Raw genomic sequence first — 25,195 nt, forward strand, 5'->3', positions numbered from 1 at the left:
TGAACTTGAAAGTACAACAGTTATTATAAAATTTACATATGATAATATTATGACAATGAATATAGTATTATTTTTACAGTTATGTAAAAATAAATTGGTTTATTCAATTCAATTTTAAATAATAGCAGTAATGCCGTAAATGTACATATTGGGATAAAAACGTATGTCTTGGTTGTGATTCCGAGTCAACTGAAAGTTGTTTAAGTTTAAGTTTGTTGCAATATACATTAATATTTTTAAACATAAATAGATACCTATTTGAAAATTGAATGCTACAAGCGTTGAATTTTAAGCCAAAAGTTGATGAACAACTCGGGGTTTTGGGTACTTTTACAAAGTTTATAATTATATTATTAAAAATTAAAATATAATATATATATAAGAAAAGTATGTACGACAGTGAGAGATCACGACACAATCACGCCAATTATTTGATGTGAAATAACCGGCGGTGCGCAAATGATCCAAAAATCTAATTAACAACAATACCCAAATGGTGTAGTCTGTTTGTTGTGTACCCGAACACAATATATTTTATAAGATGTTAAATCTTATGAATTGTCTGAGTAAAACCATTAGCGTGGACAATTACATACATTTCGTTTGATGCTAATTACCTACGCATATTATAAACCATGACACACGAAATAGGTAATGACTCGATGCTCATTATTAGGACGATCAATATTATAATTTGTTTCATGTTATAAGTTTTACAAAAAAAACGAAATTTTTCTGTGAGGTATTTGATCCGTTACAAGGTCAACCAGGATATGGGATCGGTATTGTAATAGGTTTATTGTAGGCAATTTATATGTATGTATATATTTGTATGTATATATATATAAGTATATATACATATTTATACCTATACATAAACTATTATTCTATTATTCAAACTATACGTCATGGCCATCACCGCTAATAAAATATAATAATATACAGTAAGTTGAAGTGTTGACAGTTTTTATACTCTTTACGAAATCTGATGTATATTGTAATTTTGTATTTTTTAAAGCATCGGACGTTGAAAAACATTTCAATATTATGCTTATGAGATGTAGGTAGGTAGAATATTATACTCACACATATATATTATATATATATACATTACAGTCACTGAGTGTTTTTTTATTTATTTCGATGAGGAGATTTGAGTATTCAAAACTATTATTTTCAAACAAAACAAAAAGTCACACAATCGAAATCTTTATAAAACGCCAGTTATAAGTTATGATTACTCACTACTTGTAGCGTAGTTGTAAAACTTACTACACTACTTTTCAAAAACAATAATACAATGTATGAAATAAGCTTTTGTGTGCGCATTTGTGTGTGATATGTTTTCCGTGGTACTTTTATACAAATTTATTTTGATATTAAGACTGAGAGAATAAGATGATAAATAATTTGAAAACGTCCTCGGTAAATAATAGTGTTTGATCATCCTTGAAATCTATAGTATATATTATTTTTTGTCGTTATATAAGATCCAACAAGTTCGTGTCGGGAGGGAAGTATTGAGTTAATGTGAAACGTGCAAAACCATTAAAAACCACCAGTGTATTTATATCAATAAATCAAATGATATAATAATAATATGTTTGTTACTGTGTACCTATGTATAAAATAATAAAAGCCAACAATTAATGCTAAGCAATTATAACGAGGAGTGCGTTAGGTTATGTAATTCCCACGAGGTCGGACTTGGACGATTACACCGTCGCATGGGTTAAATAATAATATAAGAAACACATGTTTTAAAATAGTGATAACAGTAATAAATAATAACGTTACGCGTGCAGATAAACTATATGCATAAGCATTTTTATCAACGTATAATCTCAAAACATATTCTTTGAATACCAAAAAATATTCATTACCACATAACCGATAATGGTAATATTTTTATATTAATCATGTTCGAGGTAAAAACTTACCAAAGTCAAATGGTACGAACATAAATCTACAATTTACTGCTATGAGGTTTCTAAATAAATTAAATCATTTAGTATGTTCCAATTATATAACTGACTATAAATAAATTTAAATACAGAATAGTAACATCGTTTTTTTGGGGGTTTATGGTAGTTTTCGTTATTGTCCCCAGTCATTTTTTGTATTCGAATCAAGAGAACACGAGTTGTTCTCTATTTCTAACCGTTTATTATTTTTTAAATATTTAGTATTTTTTTTTTTAAGTTTTGTATAATATATATATATATTATATAATGGCGAGAGATTGTAAATTTAAATACTTAAAATTTTAAACTTGTAAAATATTATACATTTGTAAAGTGTACATCTTTTTCATAATATGTACTTACACCCATTTATATACGATATATTTGCTATATTTTATATTGTCTAATAACAAGTATTAATTCATAATGATGATAAATAAAATAATTATATTTTATTCTAGAGCTGCTTGAAAAATATATTTTAACAGGTTTTAATAAACTTGTAAACTTACTGACTACTGGGTTAACTACTTGAGCGCCTACCGTAAGTACTTAATTAACGAAAAAGAGAAATTCGCATTGTCTGTTTGATTTCAAATCGTCAAATGTTTTGAAAATGTCGATGTTATATGTAAATCGTGTTGTACCTGCTCATGAATTCCCAAGTCGCGCATATATATAGCATATGTACCTACATGCGGTTGTGGGGATATAAGCACCACGGCTGCAGTGGCTGGTAATTGAGCGCGATCGCCAGGGGTTTTCCAAGGGTCGCTCCCGTGGGGTGATTGATAACGGATGTAAGGTTTTTAAATTTGTAAAAAAAGGAAAATACCCGAAATTGACCGATCGCGAAATCGTATAATGTATAAGAATATATGAGAGCGGTCTTCATACAACAATGGAAGTCGAGCTGTTTTTCTTTTCTATGGGTTTGGGAGGAAGTCTTGTTTTCCCAACGTCCTAGAATTAAAAATGTATATAATACAACACATGGGTTTTTTCCCACTGAACGCGGTCACCAAACGTCGTATTCCTCCTCCGCCACCACTTGTCAATAACAAGAACACACGAGCTCGACCAGGGTGAAATGAGGTTATTGCTCTAGACCCGGTCGCGGCCGCAGAGTTAGATTTTTTAATTGAAAACGTTCACCGTAAACAATAATTAACGCGTTACAGATGATGTTCGTATGACTGAACGTATCGATAAATCATGTATAATAATATATTTAAAAAATAGAAATAAAATAGTGCTACGTGCAGGCTTCCATCGCTATACATATATAATATATTAAGTTAGAGTATTCCGGAAATTATAGGTTCGTTATTAATCCCCCCCCCATAGGCTATAATTAATTATCAAATCTATTCATGCTATACGATATCGTTCACTGCGCCGTCTCGATATAGTAAATCGAGAGATTATATAAAATATTGTAATCAACGGGTAAAAATAAAAAAACAAATTGAACCATTGTCGATATCGTTAAATTTTCTAATAATTATTATTTATTTTTCCCATGTCTGCGCCCACCGAGATCGCGAAAACTACAACGGGCCTGGGAATGCAAACATCGCGTCTATAATCTTTTTTTCCGGCGGTTCGACGGGATGGGGGGGGGGACACCAAGCATACGATCTACGCTCGCCGGGGCGGCCGTCGTCGAATTCTGCGTAGGTAAGGACTTTTGACGTAAATTATTATTATTATTGTTATTTCTTTAGTTGTCCGCGAAACGACGGCGGTGGCAGACAGGCGCGATAGATGGACGTGCACGCCACAGCGGTGTCGGCGACGTAAAGGAAACGCGGAATAACCTCGCCAATCATTTCGGTTGATCGGTCCGAATAGCGATTAATCTTGACAACGCGCGAACCAGGTACTGGCATATATACGTAGGTACGTATACAGTGGCTGGGATTTATCGATTTATCCTTCGTACCTCCGATACGTCGTTCATCTGTCCGCAAAGACCTTTTCGATATTTGATCTGGGTGTGCGCCGTGCGTGTACCACGGTTGCCGATGTTACCTATGTATACACGGCGATTTTTTAAACCATCAAACCCCAATCCTAAAAACAATTTTAGTAAAACTGTTATATTTTCACCAATCACTATTATGACGTCATATTTTTTTGTCACAGACGAAAAATACGTTTCGAGTGAAATTATTTTCTCTGATAATTTGTATACATAAGAATCGAATTTAAAAACAGTATGTACCTATCAGTTAGGTCATAGGTAATTGTATTTGAGTATGTTTAAACGTATACTTGATGAGTCGGTCAACAATTATTATAGTTACGGGTTTAAAGTAACGACTAATGATTAATTTGTTCGGAATTTAATTTTTATACATTGAAAATATTAAAATCTTCCAAAAAAAATATTTATTTTTAGAGTTTGAAATCAATAACGTATATTGTTTACTGTATTTTTAAAACAAGATAAACACTAAAACTGAAAAAAAATAATATAGCAATAATATTATGGTGAAAATTAAATTTTTGTAAAACTAAATACTTTTTACGAGAAGATTGTATTTACTGTTAAAAAAAATCACCCAGTATAAAATAATATTATAATACATAATTTACTTCGGTTAACCGGTGAACGGCGGCGACGGACCGAGTGTAGCTGAAAAATCTAGCGATCACCAAACGTTGGATGAGATGGTAAAAGAGGATTTTCTTACTCAAGTATAGTATAATATGGCATCACTTCCCCTCACACACACACACGACACACGACAGTCATCCGTCTCGCGCCACCTCATCCTGAGAGGGAGTCCATCATCGTGCTAGTTTTTCTTCTTTTTATCAAGTCCGCCTAGCAGCTCGAATTTTCCACGTCATTCACACTGACGTCCATCCCGTATTATATTATGACGCGACACGAGTATACGTATAATATGTAACATTATTTCTTCGGTGGCGAAGTTACACGGCGTATAAATAATTTACAAAAGCTCTTATCAACGTACACCGTTATCGCAGATATTTCTTTAGAAACGATTTAGGCTCAATAATTGTTTTACTCGTTTTAGAGTTTAAATAAACCGTTAGAAAAAATATTAAATGATTTAAATTTAAAAAAATGAAAATGAATAACTTAATTCAAAGTTTTACACTATGTAATAACTGGTAAAAATGTTGATAGAATGATTGCAAATTATACCGATAAGTATAAACCTACATATATTTACCGGCACTGTACGTGGATTAATTTATTGAGCGATCATATTGTGTGTATGAACAAAATATGTAAGTACCTCTTAACAGGTAAAAACAAAAATAATTTAACTGTTGGTTTAATTTTAAAATGATGTCAATTTTCTGAAACGTATCGTATAATATTGGCATTTGGCCATTTGGAGATAGTTTGTTATCCATCGTCCTTGGGTTTTTGTGTGCTTGTACAGTTGTACGTTATCTTTACGCATATATTATAATATACATGTAGGTATTTGATTTTTGAAATTTCTAAAAAGAAAAAACAATAATTATAATGTGGTTGTTCTTCGTTTATAATACATGTTTTACATTTTTAATGCTTTTTTTTTTGAATATTTCAGTGAAAAATTTACGCAAATTAAGTAACTATTATAGGAGGTATATCTTTATAATTTCTGTATCAGTTGTAAATATTTATATCATATTATTGCAGAGTGTGAAATATCAACTAAAAGTTTGTATTTTAAGATGGTATTAAAAAATTATATTCTCAGTGCAGTATAAAATAAATAGTTTAATCGTTTTTAATATTTAGACATTTAGTAGACAATTTGGGACATCATTTGAGTATCCATAAATTATATGCTTGCTGAATTGCTACACTTTTATATTTTTTACTTCGTTTAAGTTCCCAAATGGAGTAAAATAAATTATAATAATAATTGTATTTTGAGTTACATTATGTACATTATTAATTTGGAAAAAAGTTAATTTACATTTTTTTTGAGTACCTACTTGGCTTACATTCATGTCAAAAAAGTAAACACAAGTACTCTACAAACAGTAATTAGCTGTTAGACTTTTGAAAAATCATAAATTAACTCTTTTTTCAGACAATTATTTATTTGAGAATACTTAAGTTAATTTTACTTCAGAGTTCATAAATGTATTTAAAACAAAACACAATACTCAAATATGATATAGATCTCTTTCAGGCTATTCTTATGCAATAATTTATGATTCTATATCATATTATAATACCATATGCAATATGCATAATGCATATATATATATTTAGAAAAATGCAACAATCAAAATAATTGTAATTGAAAGTCGAATTAATACCATTAAACTATACAGTTAAATAACTGGTTAAACCCACAAATTCTAAGTATAATATTCGTAATTTAATCATTTTTTATTTTGATAAAATAGTACATAATCACACTGTAATTTGGGTATAAAGAACAACATCATAATATTCCTTTTACGAGTAGCATTATCAATTCTTCAAAGAAAATTATAATCTATAATTATTTTACATACCTACTACACTTAACACTTAATTTGCATAGGTACCATGCAGTTTATGGTAAACTTAAGGGATAATGACAATAATAATTGGAATTTCAATACCTAAACACTCATTAATTTGAAACAAACAGTTCCATTATTATTCAAATACACTATTTGACTAAAATTTGTAAATACTAAATAGACAGCTACTAAAATTAACATATACAAAACACAGTAATACTTAGTACCTACATTATCGTTAAATAACTGAATTTGTTTAGTCGTTTATTAGTAATAATAGTTGCAATTTATTGCTTTATTTTGTGACTAAGCATTACGCCATGGCAATTACAATATTAAAAATATTAGTAATATATTAATATTATATATTAAAGTATATATATATGTATATATATACATAAATAATATACAGTTTGGTTAATTATGAGATAGTAAAAAGGGAAATATTCCATAAGTGCATTTGACAAGAATAGTATTAAAACATTTAAAACTGTCGATATGATGTAAATTAGAGGTCTAATGTTAGAATTTAAATTTGAAATAAATAGGAATAACAAATTATTAGTGTCTAATCAACGGTTGCTCTGTATATTATTTTTTTTTCATAAATTGCGTAAAAAGGTAGGAACCCTTAATTTTTGGAATACCTGGTGACATTTTTGAGGTATACCTATATATAACATTATATTATGACAAACTATCATTAGATTGCTTCCTTTTTTAATGGGCTATAAACATTTTGTATTGACTGACATCCTTTTTTTACACAAGGCTTGTGTCAAAAAAAAAAAAAAATTCATTTGGCTGGTAGCTACCGAGCTTTAACTTAATCTGCAGTAATATTTTCATTACTCCATTTGATACTTCGTGTTGATGAACATAGTATAATAGTACCTATTGCGATATGTGTATAACAATATTGATGACATTACTTGCATTCTGGATGTTGATAGTTTTGAAAAGATTTTTCAACGATGCATTTTGAATTTAATAGGGATAATAGCTGATAAAACAATTTTTACACAATGAGATTAACGAAAAAAAAAATAGTCGTGTAAGTCTTTTGGTAGTGTTGTCTTTGTAGCATTATATGTCTACAATTGGATATTTATTACAGTGAATAATTCGTTGATAATATTTGTAAGTATAAAATAATTCATCTCATCGATAACTATTCTAACTAATCAGACACAACAAGATGAAAAATAATGGTAAGATAAATTTAATTTATTGCAGTATATCGATGTTTTTCACGATTGTTTTACGATTAGTTCAAATAATATTATAAGCCTAGATATATTACAATAAATTATGTAAAATCAGTCAAGTCTAAAAGATATCTTTTTATGGCTGTTGTCGTGGAACTACAATAGTTTAATATGCTATTTCTAAAATATTTCGAGACATTTTATTTAATAAGTTCATTTTTACTAGGATCAAACATATAAAAAATATAAAAAAATATTCACTCATAGTTAAAAAAAAAAAATAATAAGTTAAATACAAGTCCACATAAAATTAGCTTAACGGGTGTGGTATATATCTTAACCATAACGTTATTGCACATTTATCCTTAAACCTAAACCATTATTAAATTAATATATATATTATTTTTATATAAAAATGTACGTTGAAAAAGTTTTAGGTTTGCGTATGCCGCTTTACCAACTCCCCTATGTAGTCATCCCTGATTATGAGTTGTTTATTACGAACGATTTAAGTACCAAATAAATAGTACCATATTATAGTATACGCATTTTAATTAATGCAGCTTAAATATTTTTTAATATTATCACTAAAAATAACCATTGATCATTAATAAATTCGAAAAAAATAAATTACTGTAAAAGATATTATAATGTGCCAATGTTAGGTAGTGGTGTATACTCGTATTATAGGATAAGAAAAAATAAAAAGGTGCGGGAAATACACAATAGGTTTATGTCAAATGTAAATACAGATTTAGCGATAAAAACCTCGAATGAGCTGGTCTATATCTAGAGATTTAGTTATGTAGAAAAAAATCCATGACTAAGAAATAGTTTACATTAAAAATCCGATATAAAGTTGAATAAATAGAATCAAAGAAGATCTAAATAAGTAGAACCAAATTTTAAAATATATAGAGACAGTAAAGATAGTAAGGTGGAAGGGAGAAGGTGTGGTGCAAAAAAGGTTCTCAACCTTCTTTATTTAATGTAAATATAAATGTAATTAACGTTAGTTTGTTAGCGTTATTTACCCAATTGACCATAGAAAACGAAATAAGGGTAATATATTATTATTCTTTACATAAAAATATGTTTATTAAAACAATATTATACTACGTAACAGTCCTTATGGCTGAGTACATGGATACTTACCTTAACTAAAATTGTATTTTCAATTAACGCTTAACACTTATGACTTGGAGGCACTAAATGATTTCATTATAAGTATTATTTATACATTTTACATTTAAAATTTAAATGCAAACATATTTATGTAAACTCAAAATGCAAATAATAGTGTGTAAAAACTGAGAATGAATATTTTATTATCCAGCATTATGTTTTTGCCTTGAATTTATTTTAATGCGAATTGAACTCCGAAAAAAATAAATTTTACTCGTATAATATTACTTTGATATTTCATGATGGTATTTATTTAAAAAGTTAGTACCATAAAAATGATAACCATATTTTCGGTAGCCTGATAATTTTATTTTCATTATTTTTTTATACTTTGTTTTACTGAAAGGATCTTTAAATTTAATTTTATAATATTAAAAATAAGTTAAATAATAAAAATTATAAAATAGTTTAATATATTTAAACAATATGCGTATACACTTATACATAGGATATATTATAGGTACCTATATTATATTTTCGTGTATAGGTATTAAGCACAGATTGTTACACATATAATGGTAAATTGATTAACACATGTTGCTGCTTAGAATACTGTTAGATTGTGTTTTAATAACTATGGACACTTATTTCTCTATCGTCACACAAAAAGTTTAAAGAGAACACTAAAGTTTTCTCAACATAAACAGATGTAAATGTATTTTACATTTACTATCCATTAAAATCTTGTGAAATAATCATGTAAGTGTGCCCATATTATATATTCCAATAATATACATATTTAATTAGTTTCACTATCAAAATTTAAACATATTTAATTACTGTTATTAATCTAAGAATATATTATAAATGGATTTTATATAGTTGTGATCTATTTAAATGTAAAAATTAATTTTAAAGACTTGTAGAATTGATTATTCGTCACAAGTGTTTTGTAGATTTATTGATTTTAAGTAAATTGGAATCTAAATAGGTTTATTATTGTTTTATTATTGAATCTACCTACGCATATTTAATAAATAGAAAACAATAAAATCTACAATTTTATAATTTTTACAATGTGTTAAAATATGTGTTTACATAACGTTAGGTACCCGATTACAAATTATAATGCATATGACCACCATCATATAGAATCAGTTTCACAATCTATCTGAATTAAATAAATATTACTATATTTTTTCGATCGAATAAAATAAATCTTTTTGATTTTTGTTTGTCTAAAATGTTATTGTTTTTTTTTTTGCATTTGAGAATAATATTCATATTAGAGATGAAAAATTTTTCAAGTATCTTCATTTTACATAGAAATAAATGTAGAGATTTCATGGATAGATCAAGTGATATAATTTATTGCACTTTTGAATTTTAATAAAAATAGGTTTCTCTTAATTTATTAATAAAATAAAAGTACTTCAGGTTTAATGAAATAAATGTTTAAAACATTTTAAAATATCTTTATATTAATAAAGTAATACCTATTACTTACAAATTCGTATAACTCAAGTGATATATTTAATATTTATCTATTTAAGTAGGTATGTACAGTTTTAAATCAAAAGTGCTTTGTAATAATGTTAGTTTTATTTTAATTAGTAAATATTTATAAATCACATTATTTTATTATTATATTTATTATTTGTATATTCATTATGACAAATAACCATTATAGTTTTCCTAATGTCATATTTGATAACAGAATATCACTGTAATATCTGAAAATAAACGAAATTTTTTTTCTACCATTTAAAGTATCTTTGCGCAGGTATATTTTTATTTACAATCCTCTGAAAATAACGATCACAACCAAATTGTGGTTAATCTTAAACGTCAAAACTAACAAATATTTCAAGCATGGTAGCATAATATAATATATTATATTATATTATGTGCTATGTAAAAATCACCAAAATGCTACAAAAGATTATTATAAATGTTTTGATAAACTCAACTTTATTTCAACTGGAAAGCAAAGTAACATTAAAAACAGAAAACTCACGTTATAAATTATAGAAGCATTTTTTTTTTTTTTTTTTTTATAATTTCTCATGATGACGGAATATTTGTATAAGTACATACTTTAACCTTGTTATTATAAATGATGTAAGTATAGAATATCATTCTGTGCAATCGGCTTATGGTTCGTAGAAACAAAATACAAAGTTTATCATTTCATTTCATCTTTAATGAAAATTAGTTTGAACAGAAAACGTATAGAAACGCAGAACAATAAATAATGCACGTATAGATTTAAAAAATATAATTACACCGTATCGAGTGTCTATATGTAAGTCTACAGCAGAATAATTTTGACAACATTAAGCTCCTTACGTCCACGGTATTGGTACTACAAAGTACAGACGACCGAATAGCATTGAGCTCGGAAAAACGGAGCATATAGAAAATATAATATACACACTACCTAATACTAGTTATACTCGCAATAAATAACACGTCACATTGTTACAGAAATATTTTAATTTTTAAAACTCAATTTTTCTTTTTCATTTTTTCAGAAAAAACTTGTAAAATGTTTTATTTAATGTACCTACCTACCTCGCGGTGTAAGTATTCGAAAGGTACGGTGACACACTGACACGTGCTACGTGTCTAAGTTTCACACGTCGTTGTCGATATTGCTTTTATGGTTCTTGTCAACCGTTGTCAAAACGAGATATATCTCGTGCGTTTTTATTTATTTTTTTCTTGTTTGATGTACATCGTTTCTGTTTGTTATTACAACTTTCTTCAATGACCGCAATTGGACATTCTCGTAAAAGAGGGATATCGACCATAAAATATATTTTTATCTCTATTTATGCTTGTCTCTACGTATTACGTTTTCACGTAAGTATATAAGTAGGTACACTGTACTTCATATTGTGGTGTGCTAATCGTGCCCAATAATAATTTATGGTAAAAAATATAATGAAAAAAAAATAGTATTTACAACAGTATGATAATAACTTAACGGGGCTCTAGTGGGACTTTTGTGGTCAAATATAAGTACATGTACTATATCTTATTAAATTCATTTTAATCATATTCCAGATTCCTAAATTTAATAACTTATTGTTGAATTAAACCGGCATATCACGCAAAATGTTGCCTAAATGGTGTTTGAAGTATCGAGCGAAAAATATTCGACGATTTTATATTTATCCATCGAATATTAATTATTTGAATACAATACAAAACTTTGCTGCAGTGTATTGTACATCGAATTTCCAGAACTGTATTTCTTTTAAATGTCTTAAGCGTTGAATAAAAGAAAAATAAAGAATATTATTTCATCGTCGAATTTTCTCAAGAAGTCTGAAACAGATCATCAAAAAGTTTGTATCTTTGAAAAGAGAAGGTATAATTTAAATCTCAATAAAATCAAAAGTAAATGAGTTTTTTTATAATTATTAGATATACAAGCGAAAGACAGCACAAATTAAATTACCGTTCAAATAATAAAATCTATTATTATAAGATTTAAATTGTTAACCAATTATCTAAAACAAGCGATTAAAATAAATTATTAACATGCATCTTGAAAATTTTCGTACGTATATAATTATTATAATTATTGTACTTACATTGCCTTTAGTATTGAGCCGTATTTATAGAAATGCATTTAAAAGTATAATTCAAATTACTTTAAGTCTTGAATTTTTACATAAATCATCAATAATGCCCTCAAATCAAAAATAGCAAGATAATTTAATAGTTAAGATATTTTTGTGGTCCATAATATTTGTTATTCAATATTAGAGAAATAATAAATGTTTTAATCGTTTATAATTTTATTGAACATCGAATACAACTATTTATGATTGTCACTTTTATTTACCGAGATTGGATGATGACGCGTCTTTCATAGAAGTTAGACAATTTTTATGATATCACCTTATCTGTTGCACACTGTACACTATGCCTGTGCATTTTTCGGGGAAGTTTGAAAAGCCCTATAATTTATCACTATGTTATCGTTGTGTAAAATTGCTTTTTAAAAGTTTTTTAGAAATAATTATTTACTGAGTTTGAAATAATAAATTACCGTATTCAGTTAAACTAATTTTGTAATTAAATTAGTTACCACCTTATTGGAATGATTGGAATAATATACTAATATGTTGACCAAAACAATAAATTAAATTTTTTTTTTCATATTTTATATATTATTATTAGATTTTGTTGATAAAAAATAACAAGGTCTACAAAAATAGTTTAAAAAGAGTACAATTAAAGTCTGATAAAAATATAAAATTGGGAAATGAGGAAAATTAATATTAATTGTTATTCAATTTAATTTATACATTTATACAAACAGTTTTATAAGTGATTAAAGTTATTTACTATAATATTAATAAATATTTTTAACAACAAATGGGATACTTCAAAGTGCATATTTGAATTTTTAAAATTACTTTAACTTTTCTTAAAATAACAAAAAAATGTAAGGTTATTGATAATTTTCAAACTACAAGATTATAATGCATTGACGATATTATAATTGTCCGTGATTTTTCATACGCGTTTTACTTTTAAACTACCCAAGTTTAAACTTCATGAATTACGAAAATATTGACTGTATATACTTAATTTTAGGACTTTATAGGTTTATAACTTGATATTTTAACTTAAAGGTTATTTGACCATATTTCAATTAAACTTTGTCTAAAAATTCTTAACTAACAAATTGTTGTTCACAATATATCAAAATTTATTGATATCAATATTTTTTAATTTACGACGTCAAAACGTAATTTTAAGTATTGGGTATCAATATGTTATAACTAATTACTTCATTTTAAAAAGGTACACAATTAGTTGTTACTAAGTATCATATTATTTTGATATATTAATTATTTGAATGGCAAATGGCTAAATAAACATTCAAACTTTGAAAAAATGTCCCATGTAGATTGCCATGTATTGGTAGTGTATACATATACTATTATAATAAACCATGTTTCGTTTCGAATCTCATTTTCTCTAATGTTTAACTATAAACTAAATTTTTAGTTTATGTTTATACACTTGTTGTATAATGAACGAATTCACTACTTAATCAAATTTTTTCTAGAGCTCTAAAACAAGTAATGTTTAGTCACGTGTACGAATGAATAATGCCATTAGTTACACGATTTTCTGTAATAATAAAATTTCCATGGTCCATGAATTACTGTGAATTTTTAGATTTTGAGCAAGCGATGCAACTACGCAAGTGTTGGTCTTACAATTTGTTATTTTTATGCAAAATTAGCTTTCAACCAGCTAAATTTTGGTTTTGTTTTTGTAATTTAAAAATCAATACATTGCGGCTTAGAAAAGTAAAATAAAAAAATCATTATAAAACATTTCAACATTTTTACGCAAAATCGGTTTAACGGAAAGACACATTGTTCAAGAACGATTGAATTTTAAATTTATATCAAAATGTATATTCAAACACATTACAACGATTTATTCTCTAACAATAATTATTGTTCGTTTTAGTCGGTATGTCAGTATTGGTTTAAGTTAATAAAAATAATACATTTGTATATTTAAATATCTATGTAGTGGTATTTTTGTTAAATATTTTTTTCAATCTTACTGTATTAAGTATTAATAATAATTCTTTACATATATGAAACCGTACAAAAAATACTACTTCGTATTCCCTCGCCGTCGTTCCAATTGTTTATGTTTCTCCGTTGGACCAACTCCACTGGGAGTGATGTTCACAACACGTGAAAAAATTCTACTCTTCAAATAGAAGTGAATAGTGGTAAACTAGACATACTATCTATTCCTACCAAGTGACATGACATTGACAAAGACTAGGTAATAAAGTCGTTTCAACAAATAAAAATAACGAAAAAATTCAATATAAATACATAAATATCAAAACATAGCTTTTGAAATAGAGATGATTATATGCTGTCTACGCTCAAAACTGTTTTTCGCATTCGATAATTTATTATTGAATTAAGATTCATACATTTTTTGTCACGACCTATACAGAATTAATGTAATGATATTTTATGTTCAATATTAGGTACTACGGTTATTAATTTTACCATATTGAAAAGAGTTTGTTCTACTATCAGTTAGGTACTCAACAATACATGAATCGAAATTGTTTTGACATTTTAGAAATCTTATCAGCAAGTGGCTTAACGTAAAAACTTTAATGTATTGTGTAGGTAGAATATTGGTTCTCTTGGTAACTTACATAATATAATATTGTATATTTTGTTAAATTATGTAGGTAATAGAAGATTTTCGAAAAATCATTACAGATCTGAATATTTTTAAAAATCCAAAAATCTTCAATATCAAAACTTAGATAAAATAAAAACGCTCTCCATTGGAAATAATAATAATAATAATAATAGTTTATTAATCAATTTTACCTAAGTGATAAAAGTTCGTTTCACCATAAGCTGCTTAAAAATTAATTTAAATATTAAAAAATAAATATTGATGCCTAGCGACTTACCCGAAATTACGCCTACGTAGACGTACAGCTGTCCTTTGATATTGACCATCTACCAGAAAACACGAAATCCGAAATATCGAGGAAAAAGAATTAGTGATTTTGTGTCGTAACAGTTATGCCGCTACTGAGAGTAGTTTGTTACTTGTTCTGATTTGTTAACTGTATATTTTTTGGTTCTTTATAAATATTTTCCTAACATAATAAATCATAATAATATATCGATAGTTTTGCAATATTGTTTTAACAGTTACTTTTATCAATTCATTATTGTAATTTTAACTATTGAATTGATAATATTTTAGTATTTATCTAGATACTGTACTGTTGTTACTTTTGTTATAAGTATCTTTGATTTTTTTTGTGTACTCACATTCGTGGCACCTAACAATATTTTCATAGCATTTTTGGTTTTAGAAAATAAACAATGATTATTATACATGTTTCATTAATTATAAACTTTGATAAACGTTAAAAGTAATACATCACTTTATCTAAGAACGTTCGATAAAATATTACATATATTATGTTCGACATGAGTGCTGTATAATCGTAATAGTAAAAATAAAATTGTAATATCATACCATATAAATTACAGAATTACAGACCAAGCTCCTTATATTATTATACCTAAAAAAATTGATTTATACCGTTATATATCTTTTATTCTTTGAAATTCCGTATATGTAGGTATTGCTGGCGGTGAAAATTCTCAAAGAGCAATAACCGTTAGTAAAAGAAGAAGACATCAGATATCTAATATAACAGTCTACAGTCACACGAAATTGCAACACATCGAATGTAGTAGTAGTCATAATTCAAGTCCGTAATCGCTATAACTGTCCGAAGTATAGTGCGTACTTTTGACTAGGGTGACCAGACGGCGTTTAAATTGTATATCTTTTTGAACAAACGTCATTTTAATAACGATCGATGCTGCTCGCATTGCATGTGATACTTAAATTCAAACTCATTCAAAAATGTGATCTGTTGTAACATTATCCATTATATGATTACAAAGATTTTATATTTCAATGAGATCAACATTTTATTTTGGATTTTTTTTCTTTTTGTTTTACAACCTAATGGGGTAACCAGTAACCACCTATTATTATTGTTATTATTTTTTTTTTTTTTTGTAATACTTGCTTTATTATATTATATTATACAATAATAATAGTAATCAAATATGATATTTATAGAACAGCTAAAAATCAAAAAAATATGTTCAACATTTTAATTTTTATTGAATACCTAGAATCAGGGCTTCAAAACGTTTTTATAACGTTACGAGAATAACGCTAAACGATTCAAAAAACGATTGAAATTGATAACGGATAACATATCGGTAAACGATAAACGATTAAAATTAATATCGAATAACGTAACAAAAAACGATTAACGATTTAAGTTAAATCATAACAAACATGTCAGACAACAAAGGAAATTACGAAAATATTAAAAATTATCTGTAGATTATAATTATAATTTAGTTATTTTTGTAAAACTATTGCTTGATAGGACTATAATAATATAGTGACTTTAATATTAGCCATAAGTTACTAATCAAAATTATTTAAATTTATATTGTATGGAAGTTTAAAATAGCGATAAATAATAAATATTTTAAATAAATAATACGCATTATCAATATCGTTTAAACGTTATGAATATTTAATTTCTATAACATTTAAATGTTTAACGCTATATTTTCATAACGTTTAAACTGATCATAATAACGTTATACGGATAATTTTTAAAACGTTTAAATTGTTTATAACGTTAAACGCTAAATCGATCAAAACGTTTGGTATCCCTATAACGGTAAACGGTAAATCGATCATAACGTTTAATATCCATATAACAGTAAACGGTATTATTTTTTTTTGATTTAAGCCCTGCCTAGAATGTTATGAGACGAACGAGTCGGCTCAAAAATAATAACTTATTAGTATTGACTCAAAAAATAGACCAAAATAAAACCCAATTTATTATTATTTTATAATTATAAAAATCGTAGAATGGAAAACCTTTTAAGGTCTCAGTTATTTTTTGGGGTCGCTGTAAGTTCCGCAAATACAACACAAAACAAAACATAGACTGAATAAATAAATATATCTAAAAATAAGTTATCGTGGGCCTTGTCAGATATTTGTACAACTGCTGTTATAATATGTAATTTATCGTAATGACTCAAATGTAAATTTCCGCAATACAATGAAATAAAATAAAAATAACTAAGGTAGATAGCATACTACACGCATAAAGTATTTTGGTTGGTATTTTTTAAGGTAGGTGGCATACTAGACGAGTATCAAAAATCATGATCTATTATAATTGAAACACAAACTGCATTGCGAGGAGATTTTATTTTATAGTGTTTCGAAGTAGATTGGACTAATTTGTTGTAGCAAATTTGTCAGCAAAGTTTCAGCGATGCCCCTAAGAAAAATATAATTCTAATCTCATATATTATCATATTGTCTTGTACTAGTTGTTCTGTTTGGTTCTAGTTTAAAAAAAAAAATAGACGGATAGTATAATATAATAACAGATGAATATAATATCGTAAAGACAAGAGGGAGTTGCCTCTGGGCCACTATAAAGTTTCGAATGGGTAATAGAAACGAAACCGTCGTCTAGTCGTTGCACGCACAAATTTTCGAGAACAAGAAAGAGGATTTTCGAGAGCTTTTCAGACGGTAGTGCAGATAGTTAGATAGATAGATACAGCGAGGAACAGAGAGAGACAGAGTGGCAGAGAGAATCTGACCGTAATAAGTAATAACAATTTATTTATTATATAAAATATGAACCGACTAGGACGACCGTGGAAATGTGGGTAAATTAACACAACAGACCGGAGGCCACAATTATTATGGTCATACGGAAATATTATTATTATGCTGTGTGAACGGCACAATGACATCGCTTAGAAAAAGGTTACGGGGCGGTTCGCGTTCACGCGTAAACGCTATAAACGTAAACTCGAGGAAAACTTTATTCGTGGCGCGCGATGACGGCGAGCGTGATTTTTACGATTACATTAATGTTCCTTATTTCGTGAATAATAATAATATAATATATAAAAATCGAATACAAACGACTAGTAAACGCGCCATTATTACAATGGTTAGTCCTGCAGCAACAAAGTTGTATGAACGTAATACTCGGTTATAATAACAATATTATGTCGAAGGGCCTCTAAACAACTCACTACTCAGAATGCTATACTACAAAATATAACGATTTAATGTTTATACATGGGCTGTATGTATGTATAATGTATATTTTGTCATTGGAAAATTTTTATTAAATTTCAGCAGGCACAAAAGTTTTATATCCAATAGTCGTTAGAAAAATATCTCGAGTTATATTCAAAGTCTTTCGATTCGCTCGCTTGAACTGAATTATTTATATTTTTATCCAAAATTGTTCTCAATATTTTCTGTTTATTTTTAACATGCATATAACACAGTATTTATATTAAATAATGTTTGTGATTTCATTAAAATAAAGTCAACAATAACAACACGGCTATAAGTCGATAAGTAATAATATAATTATTACCTATATAAAGTTATTTTATTATCTGTTTAGTTGTAAAAATAATTCGACAAGACAAGGATATAGTATCATATTTTAATGGGATTAAAGTTAAGCTTTAGAGCAAGTGCAAAAGCATATTATCTTTGCATTTGCTTGCATTGAGAGCAATTGTGCAAGTGAACCATTGTCCACCCTCTTCAAATGCTTATAAAAGTTTTATGGGTTTTTTTATGTAGATTTAAAAAATTATAAAGAAGTTTAAATTAAATTTTATTATCTGATGAATAAAAATACAATTTTTATATAATTCTTACTACAAAATAACTTGTATTTTCCAATATTTTCACGAATTTCGTAAAAATTTAAAATTTAAAAATTTCTAGAAAAATATTGTGCTAATAAATTCTCGATATTTTTTATTATTTTTTTTTATTATTTTTTTTTTTTTATTATCAGATATTTTTACGCATTCATGCAATTTTTATCGACATTTAATTTAAAAAGTTAAAAAATAAATAGAAAATTTAAAATGTCTTTAAATATCTCAAAAATGTCAAAATATTTTGAAAATCATACCATATGCATGCACTAAAATTATAATATAAATATTTGGTAAAAATTTTAAATTTCTTTAGAAAGTGTAAAAGGTCTTGTTTTTCCTTAAATTTTTGTTTTTTCCCCAATTACAAAAAAAAATATTATGCATTTTTAATTTTCACCTGTTTAAAACAAAAACTAGATATGATTTACTGTTCAAAACTATACTCAAAAATCGAAGCATTTTATCAACAACCTATGATGTACTCAAACACACATACACACAAAAGAAAAAACATTGTAAAATATATACATTTACCACTTCGCTCAGAATCTAAAATATGTTAGACTTCTATCATTAATCTAAAATGAGAAGTGTGTGGGAATTATCTTGTCTGTATGGACAGATGAAGTTTGCATAACTGTAATTGTGTTTTAACAAAATTATTTAGATAAACACAAAACTTAAATACTGCGTTTAGCTGCATATAGTGGTTTACTGAGGTTTATCAAGATTTCTAAAACTAATTGTGTCATTAATATTAAATTGTAGTTTAAATAGTTGCTAAATTTATTTAGTTTAGAAATCTAAGAGATAATATACATGTATAATCGTAAGAGTATTAATAATGTGGTTGAGAGTAAACAATGATGAGGAACTGGCTTTAGATAGGGATAAAAGCAGGTTATTGGTTGTTGTAGCAATGTACATTGTAGGTACCTAAATGGTCCGTAAAATCCTTAGAAAAGAGCAATAAGTATTAAATATGCAACATTAAATTTAATCCCATAACATACACCTCATCATTTTTATTCCAACTTACTGTTAAATTAGATTTATTTTAGTTCATAATACAAAATAAGTTCTATAATAATATATTAAAAACTAATAATATAAATAGATATTTTCGTATTTCAAACTAAGTTATATGTATCAGCTATAAATAAATAACACTAATAACAAATAACACCATGGGCGTCTCCAAGGGAGGGGGGCAAGACGAGGCACTGACCTTCTTGAACAATGTTATTTCCACAGTAATTGGTAAAATTCCCAATAAGAAATAAGCACCTAAAAATAGGTCTACTTATGTATTCAGATAAAAAAAATGTTGCTCCCCCCCTAGAAAAATGTCTGGGGACACCCATGGATAGATTACTATATAAAAATAATATATTATTGTCAGCTTGCATAAAAAATATATTAATTTAGTGATTCACTAAAGTTAAATAAACCAATCGTCATGGTGGGCCACTAAATAAGGGCCATTAGTTTACTATTGACTTATTTAATGCTTAGTGATCGTTTATGCAACCAGACGGCATGCATTATAGGTAAAAACTTATATAGATTGGTTGGATTATGGGTTGTGATATTAACGACAATCTGAAATAGTGCCTATAGCCGCAAATAAAAATAGAATCTTTTTTTTATTTTGACGGAAACGACTGTAGACGAAATAAAAAAAAACAAAGTTATGGCGGAAACTGCGCATGCCCTAACGATCAATTACTATATTATAATATTAGTACAACTACTAAATATTTATAAAAAAAATATTGATTTGACCACCTAATAAAATATTATTTATTTTTAAAAGTATAAATAAAACACTTTTGGCATTCTATGAAATATTTATTTTTGTTACATGTTAGATAGAGATTATGGATTATTAACAGGTGTATATATTTTAAATGTGTTACATAACAACTAGCCAATCTAAAATATACAAATTTCTCACTATTAACACTTTATATTCTACTTTTTTTACAGATAAATGAAAGTTGATAATTATAAATATTATAACTCAGCACTTTGTTTTATTTCAGGAAAATCATTTTGCATTTGATAAATAAACATTTGGAGTATTTATGAGCTACAGAAACTTAAAGACTTAAATTACAAAAGTAAGTACTGAGACTTTTAAATAATGAATTAGTATTTTTTTTTTATTGATATAATATCTGTGTATCCAAATTAATGATTAATAATATAAGCACATCGGATTTAAATGCATAATTTATTAATTGGATTAATAGGTATTTACTGCTACGTTCAATAGATTTTAAAAGATTGATAGGTTTTAAAATTCTTGAAAATTAATTTTTCAATCAGTTGTATAGCATAATATAGATCCTAAAATCCACTCGATTTGTTTATACTAAATTAATAAGCACTTAAAATATAGCGTCGAACAAGTGATATTTATTATTTTGAAATCGAAATCAACTACGTAATAAGAAATTGCCAATTGATTTTAATGTTTATATAATTTTCGATTAATTTATTGAAGTGCGTTAGTTAATATTGTTAGTTTAGATTAGAATACCATTACGTTAATTATTCACTGTTCATCACCTAATGATGTACATAATTAAGTAATTTATGTACCGGTATGTAACATAGAAGTGGTTTTGAGTTTCTGCCAAGATGTAAATTAATTATTGAACCATTTTGACTTGGAATCAAAAATAATCAATCGTACCATAACCGTAATTATTGTAGTTCATAAATTTCAATAAAAATACGACGAAACACTTGAATTTTCCAACATTGTATTGAATTAATGTATTAAATATATTTTAATAAAATATTTTTTTTTTGCATATTTTTCAAAATTTTTGTAGAACTTATATTTTAAACCTGTGGACTGTGGTACATTTAATTATTAATTAATTGTATGACAAAGTATAGTCTAATTATAGTATTCAAAGTTTGGAAAAACGTGTCCTATGGAGACAATAAAGTAGGTAGCCATTATTTCCTACTATTAAAATAAACAAAATTCATACAATCTCATTTTCGACAATATTCCATAATTATTTTTTAAATATTTATCCATAAATATATACAATACTATTTTGAATTAAGGGGAGTGTCTAAAATTGAATTTATGCATCTTGTTCAGGAATATCTTAGATTTGTATAAAATATGCTTAATTTATTCTAAAAAAAAATACCAGTCAATACTTGACTAAAGTATTTTCAGTATATTTTTAATACTTGTTCTGTAATTAATAATAATAATACATTATTTAATCAAAAATTGTCTTTGAACATTGAGCCAAGTCGAAGCGTGTTAACGTACTAATGTGATGGCAGGGTTCATTTATTAAAAATATTTTCTTATGTGAATTTTAGATTTTAAGTAAAAATGATACAATGATGTGTTTTAATTTTTCTTTTTATCTGATATTATATTTCAAAAAGTTTACTTAGCTTTTTTCAACTTTAAGGTTGGGTCTTAGGTCCTGGTCTTGGGTTCTGCAAATTGGATATACTTGTTATACTTTTCAATAGTAGATGTGTTATGTTCAATGATGTTAAGTTATTTCATACGATGAAAATTAGTGATTTTTAGAGTAAATGGTCAACCTTTTGATAATGTGCAATATTTTGAACAATTATTTTATTTAAATATTGACATTTTTATAAGTACTTCTATTTTTTCACATTATTATTTTAAGAAGTAGGTACTGATGTCTTTCAACTTTAATCTCTCAGTAGATTCAATTTTTGTACCTTAAAAAAAATGATAATCAGAGCATTTTTTTTTTATATAAATGGTGTCTTCTAACCTAAAATAAAATTAAAAACCGTATCATTGTAAAATAGAAATATAAGGTAATTTTTATGAAAAACCAAGTTTTGATAAAATCAACATAGTTTTTTTTTTTTTTTTGTATGTTTTAATTCAAAATTTAATTCATTGCGGCTCAACATGTTAAATAATATCATATTATATTATTATAACAAAATAATTACTTACAACTTATACGGATCTCAGTTGGAATAATTGTATACTTTTTAATAAAAAAAAGCCAACGGCACGTAGTGTTCCCAAGCGGTCACCCATCCAAGTACTAACTACGCCCGACGTTGCTTAACTTCAGTGATCGGACGAGAACTGGTGTATTCAACGTGGTATGGTCGTTGGCGAAGTTCCTAGGAAAAAATTTAATAATTTGAATTTATTAATAAACATTATATAATTAAAATTAATGTAAATATAATTTGAGTCTGAATACTTCTAAGTTCTAAGTAAGTTATTTATTTTATTTGCATTATGATCCTTTTTAAATATAAATGTAAAGTAGACTTTTAGTAGGTACCTAATATGTAATTTTAATATTATTATATATAGGTATATATATTAATCAAATTGATGTCAAAAAAAAAAAAAATGAAAATATCGGAAATTGGAATAACATTTTTATATAGTGAAACTTATAATTACCAAAACCTTCTTTTGCTGAAACGTTGTCTTGTGTCCACTATTTAGAGGGTGGTTCGGTTCGTAGAAATTATGTTTCAAAAGAAAAAAAAGGTGGTAGATGGAGATGCTATATTTTAGAGTCATCTGTTTGGGGTGGTTCATTGTAGCAGTCATATTATTTATCTATTTATGAAAATAATAAGTACTTCATAAATATTTCAATTGCTGTTGAATTGTTTAATTTTAATTTATATCACTGCCGGGAACAATTCACTGATAATATAATCTAACCCCACTGGTAGATATTAGTTGCTATTGTCTATATGAACTATACAATGCAATAATAATATGTTCATATTTTGTAGGTTTATACTATAAAATATATTTGATAGATGATGGTCGTATATAATTTGTTTTGGTATGTTAATAGTTTAAATTTCGTTCGTATTTATAAACGTATTACAGCTTTATGAGTTAACGCTACACAAACTATAAAATTTCACTGGTATTCTCGTATTTAATTTGTGGTTCAATTAACAGGTAAGGCGGGAGACGACAAAGATTTATTTTACTAAAACAAACCTAAATCTTTTGTTCATTATGTCTATAAAACCATTTAGTAAAGCGATAAGAAATTTAATAATACAATTATTATGTTATTCATCATAAAATTTACGTGCGGTTAATTTAATTGATCCTCCACTTTTAAATTTTATATCTTATCCACCCTACCACCCTTAAATTTGTTTTATAAATGTAAAATTAATTAAATGTAGTAATCTTACAATTATATAATATTATACATTACCTATATTTGCGTTTCTGTTAGTTTACGTAATACGTTGTTCATTTTATTTTTATTTGTATTATAATTTGTGTAAAATTATGTAAATTATTAATTAATTGTTCAGTCCTAGCATGTTTATTATAATATTACGTTATTTATAAAGAAATAAATATAAATAGGAACTATATTAAATCGTAAAAAAGTATACAAATTGGGATGAACAATAATAACTGATGATGAATTTAAATGTATTCCTTATTAAATTATTATACAGTTTTGTCCGTATATCTACAATGAAAATTGTATATGATTAAGTTTTATTGAACAATATTACTCGTGACTACACTGATTGATGACTTGTGATTGTGCGTTTGGTAGATTAAGTACCATCTTTTTACACTACAATCACATACACTAATAATAGCTCTTACTATACGCACACGTTTACACGGCAGGCACTCCGACACTTAGTAAATTACTTATATTGAACTCCTTAACCCGGGTAGGTAACAAATCCATTTTTAACAATATAATTTTTTTTTTAAAAAACATGCTTCGAGGGCCGTTGTTAGACCACTCTGCATTAAAGTATGCCGTCCGAATAGAAAATCTTAACTAAACTTCGATACTTATCAATTGATATAATATTATATTATATTTATATATAGGTTTTTACCAATAATAATGTTAGTTGGCAAAATAAACTAACTCAAAATCCCATAACGAGAGCTGATTTGAACACTGATGAACTGCATATATTTGGGAGTTGGGAGGTGTTTGCATTTTTCGACGACGAAGTAGGATGAAAACGAATTCGATTAATT

The 25,195-nt window shown here is 26.7% G+C and overlaps 1 protein-coding gene and 1 non-coding gene across 4 annotated transcripts in view; one reads left to right on the top strand and one right to left on the bottom strand.

Moving 5' to 3' along the window:
• LOC114118908 (neuropeptide CCHamide-1 receptor-like) overlaps positions 1 to 25,195 on the top strand; it is a 120,751-nt gene that overhangs the window by 9,628 nt on the left and 85,928 nt on the right. For 2 of the 3 annotated variants that reach the window (XM_050203111.1, XM_027980338.2), the window contains exon 2: positions 21,198 to 21,275. The exons of the other annotated variant lie outside the window; for it this stretch is intronic. The gene's annotated coding sequence lies outside the window, so the exon portion shown is untranslated. The remainder of the gene's footprint in view (positions 1 to 21,197; positions 21,276 to 25,195) is intronic. 3 annotated transcript variants of the gene reach the window in all.
• Positions 23,188 to 23,306, bottom strand: LOC114118943 (5S ribosomal RNA). The gene has a single exon (XR_003591992.1). It is a non-coding gene; the product is annotated as a 5S ribosomal RNA (ribosomal RNA).

Source organism: Aphis gossypii, chromosome 3, assembly GCF_020184175.1.
Source record: "Aphis gossypii isolate Hap1 chromosome 3, ASM2018417v2, whole genome shotgun sequence".
NCBI classification, from domain to species: Eukaryota; Metazoa; Arthropoda; class Insecta; order Hemiptera; family Aphididae; genus Aphis; species Aphis gossypii.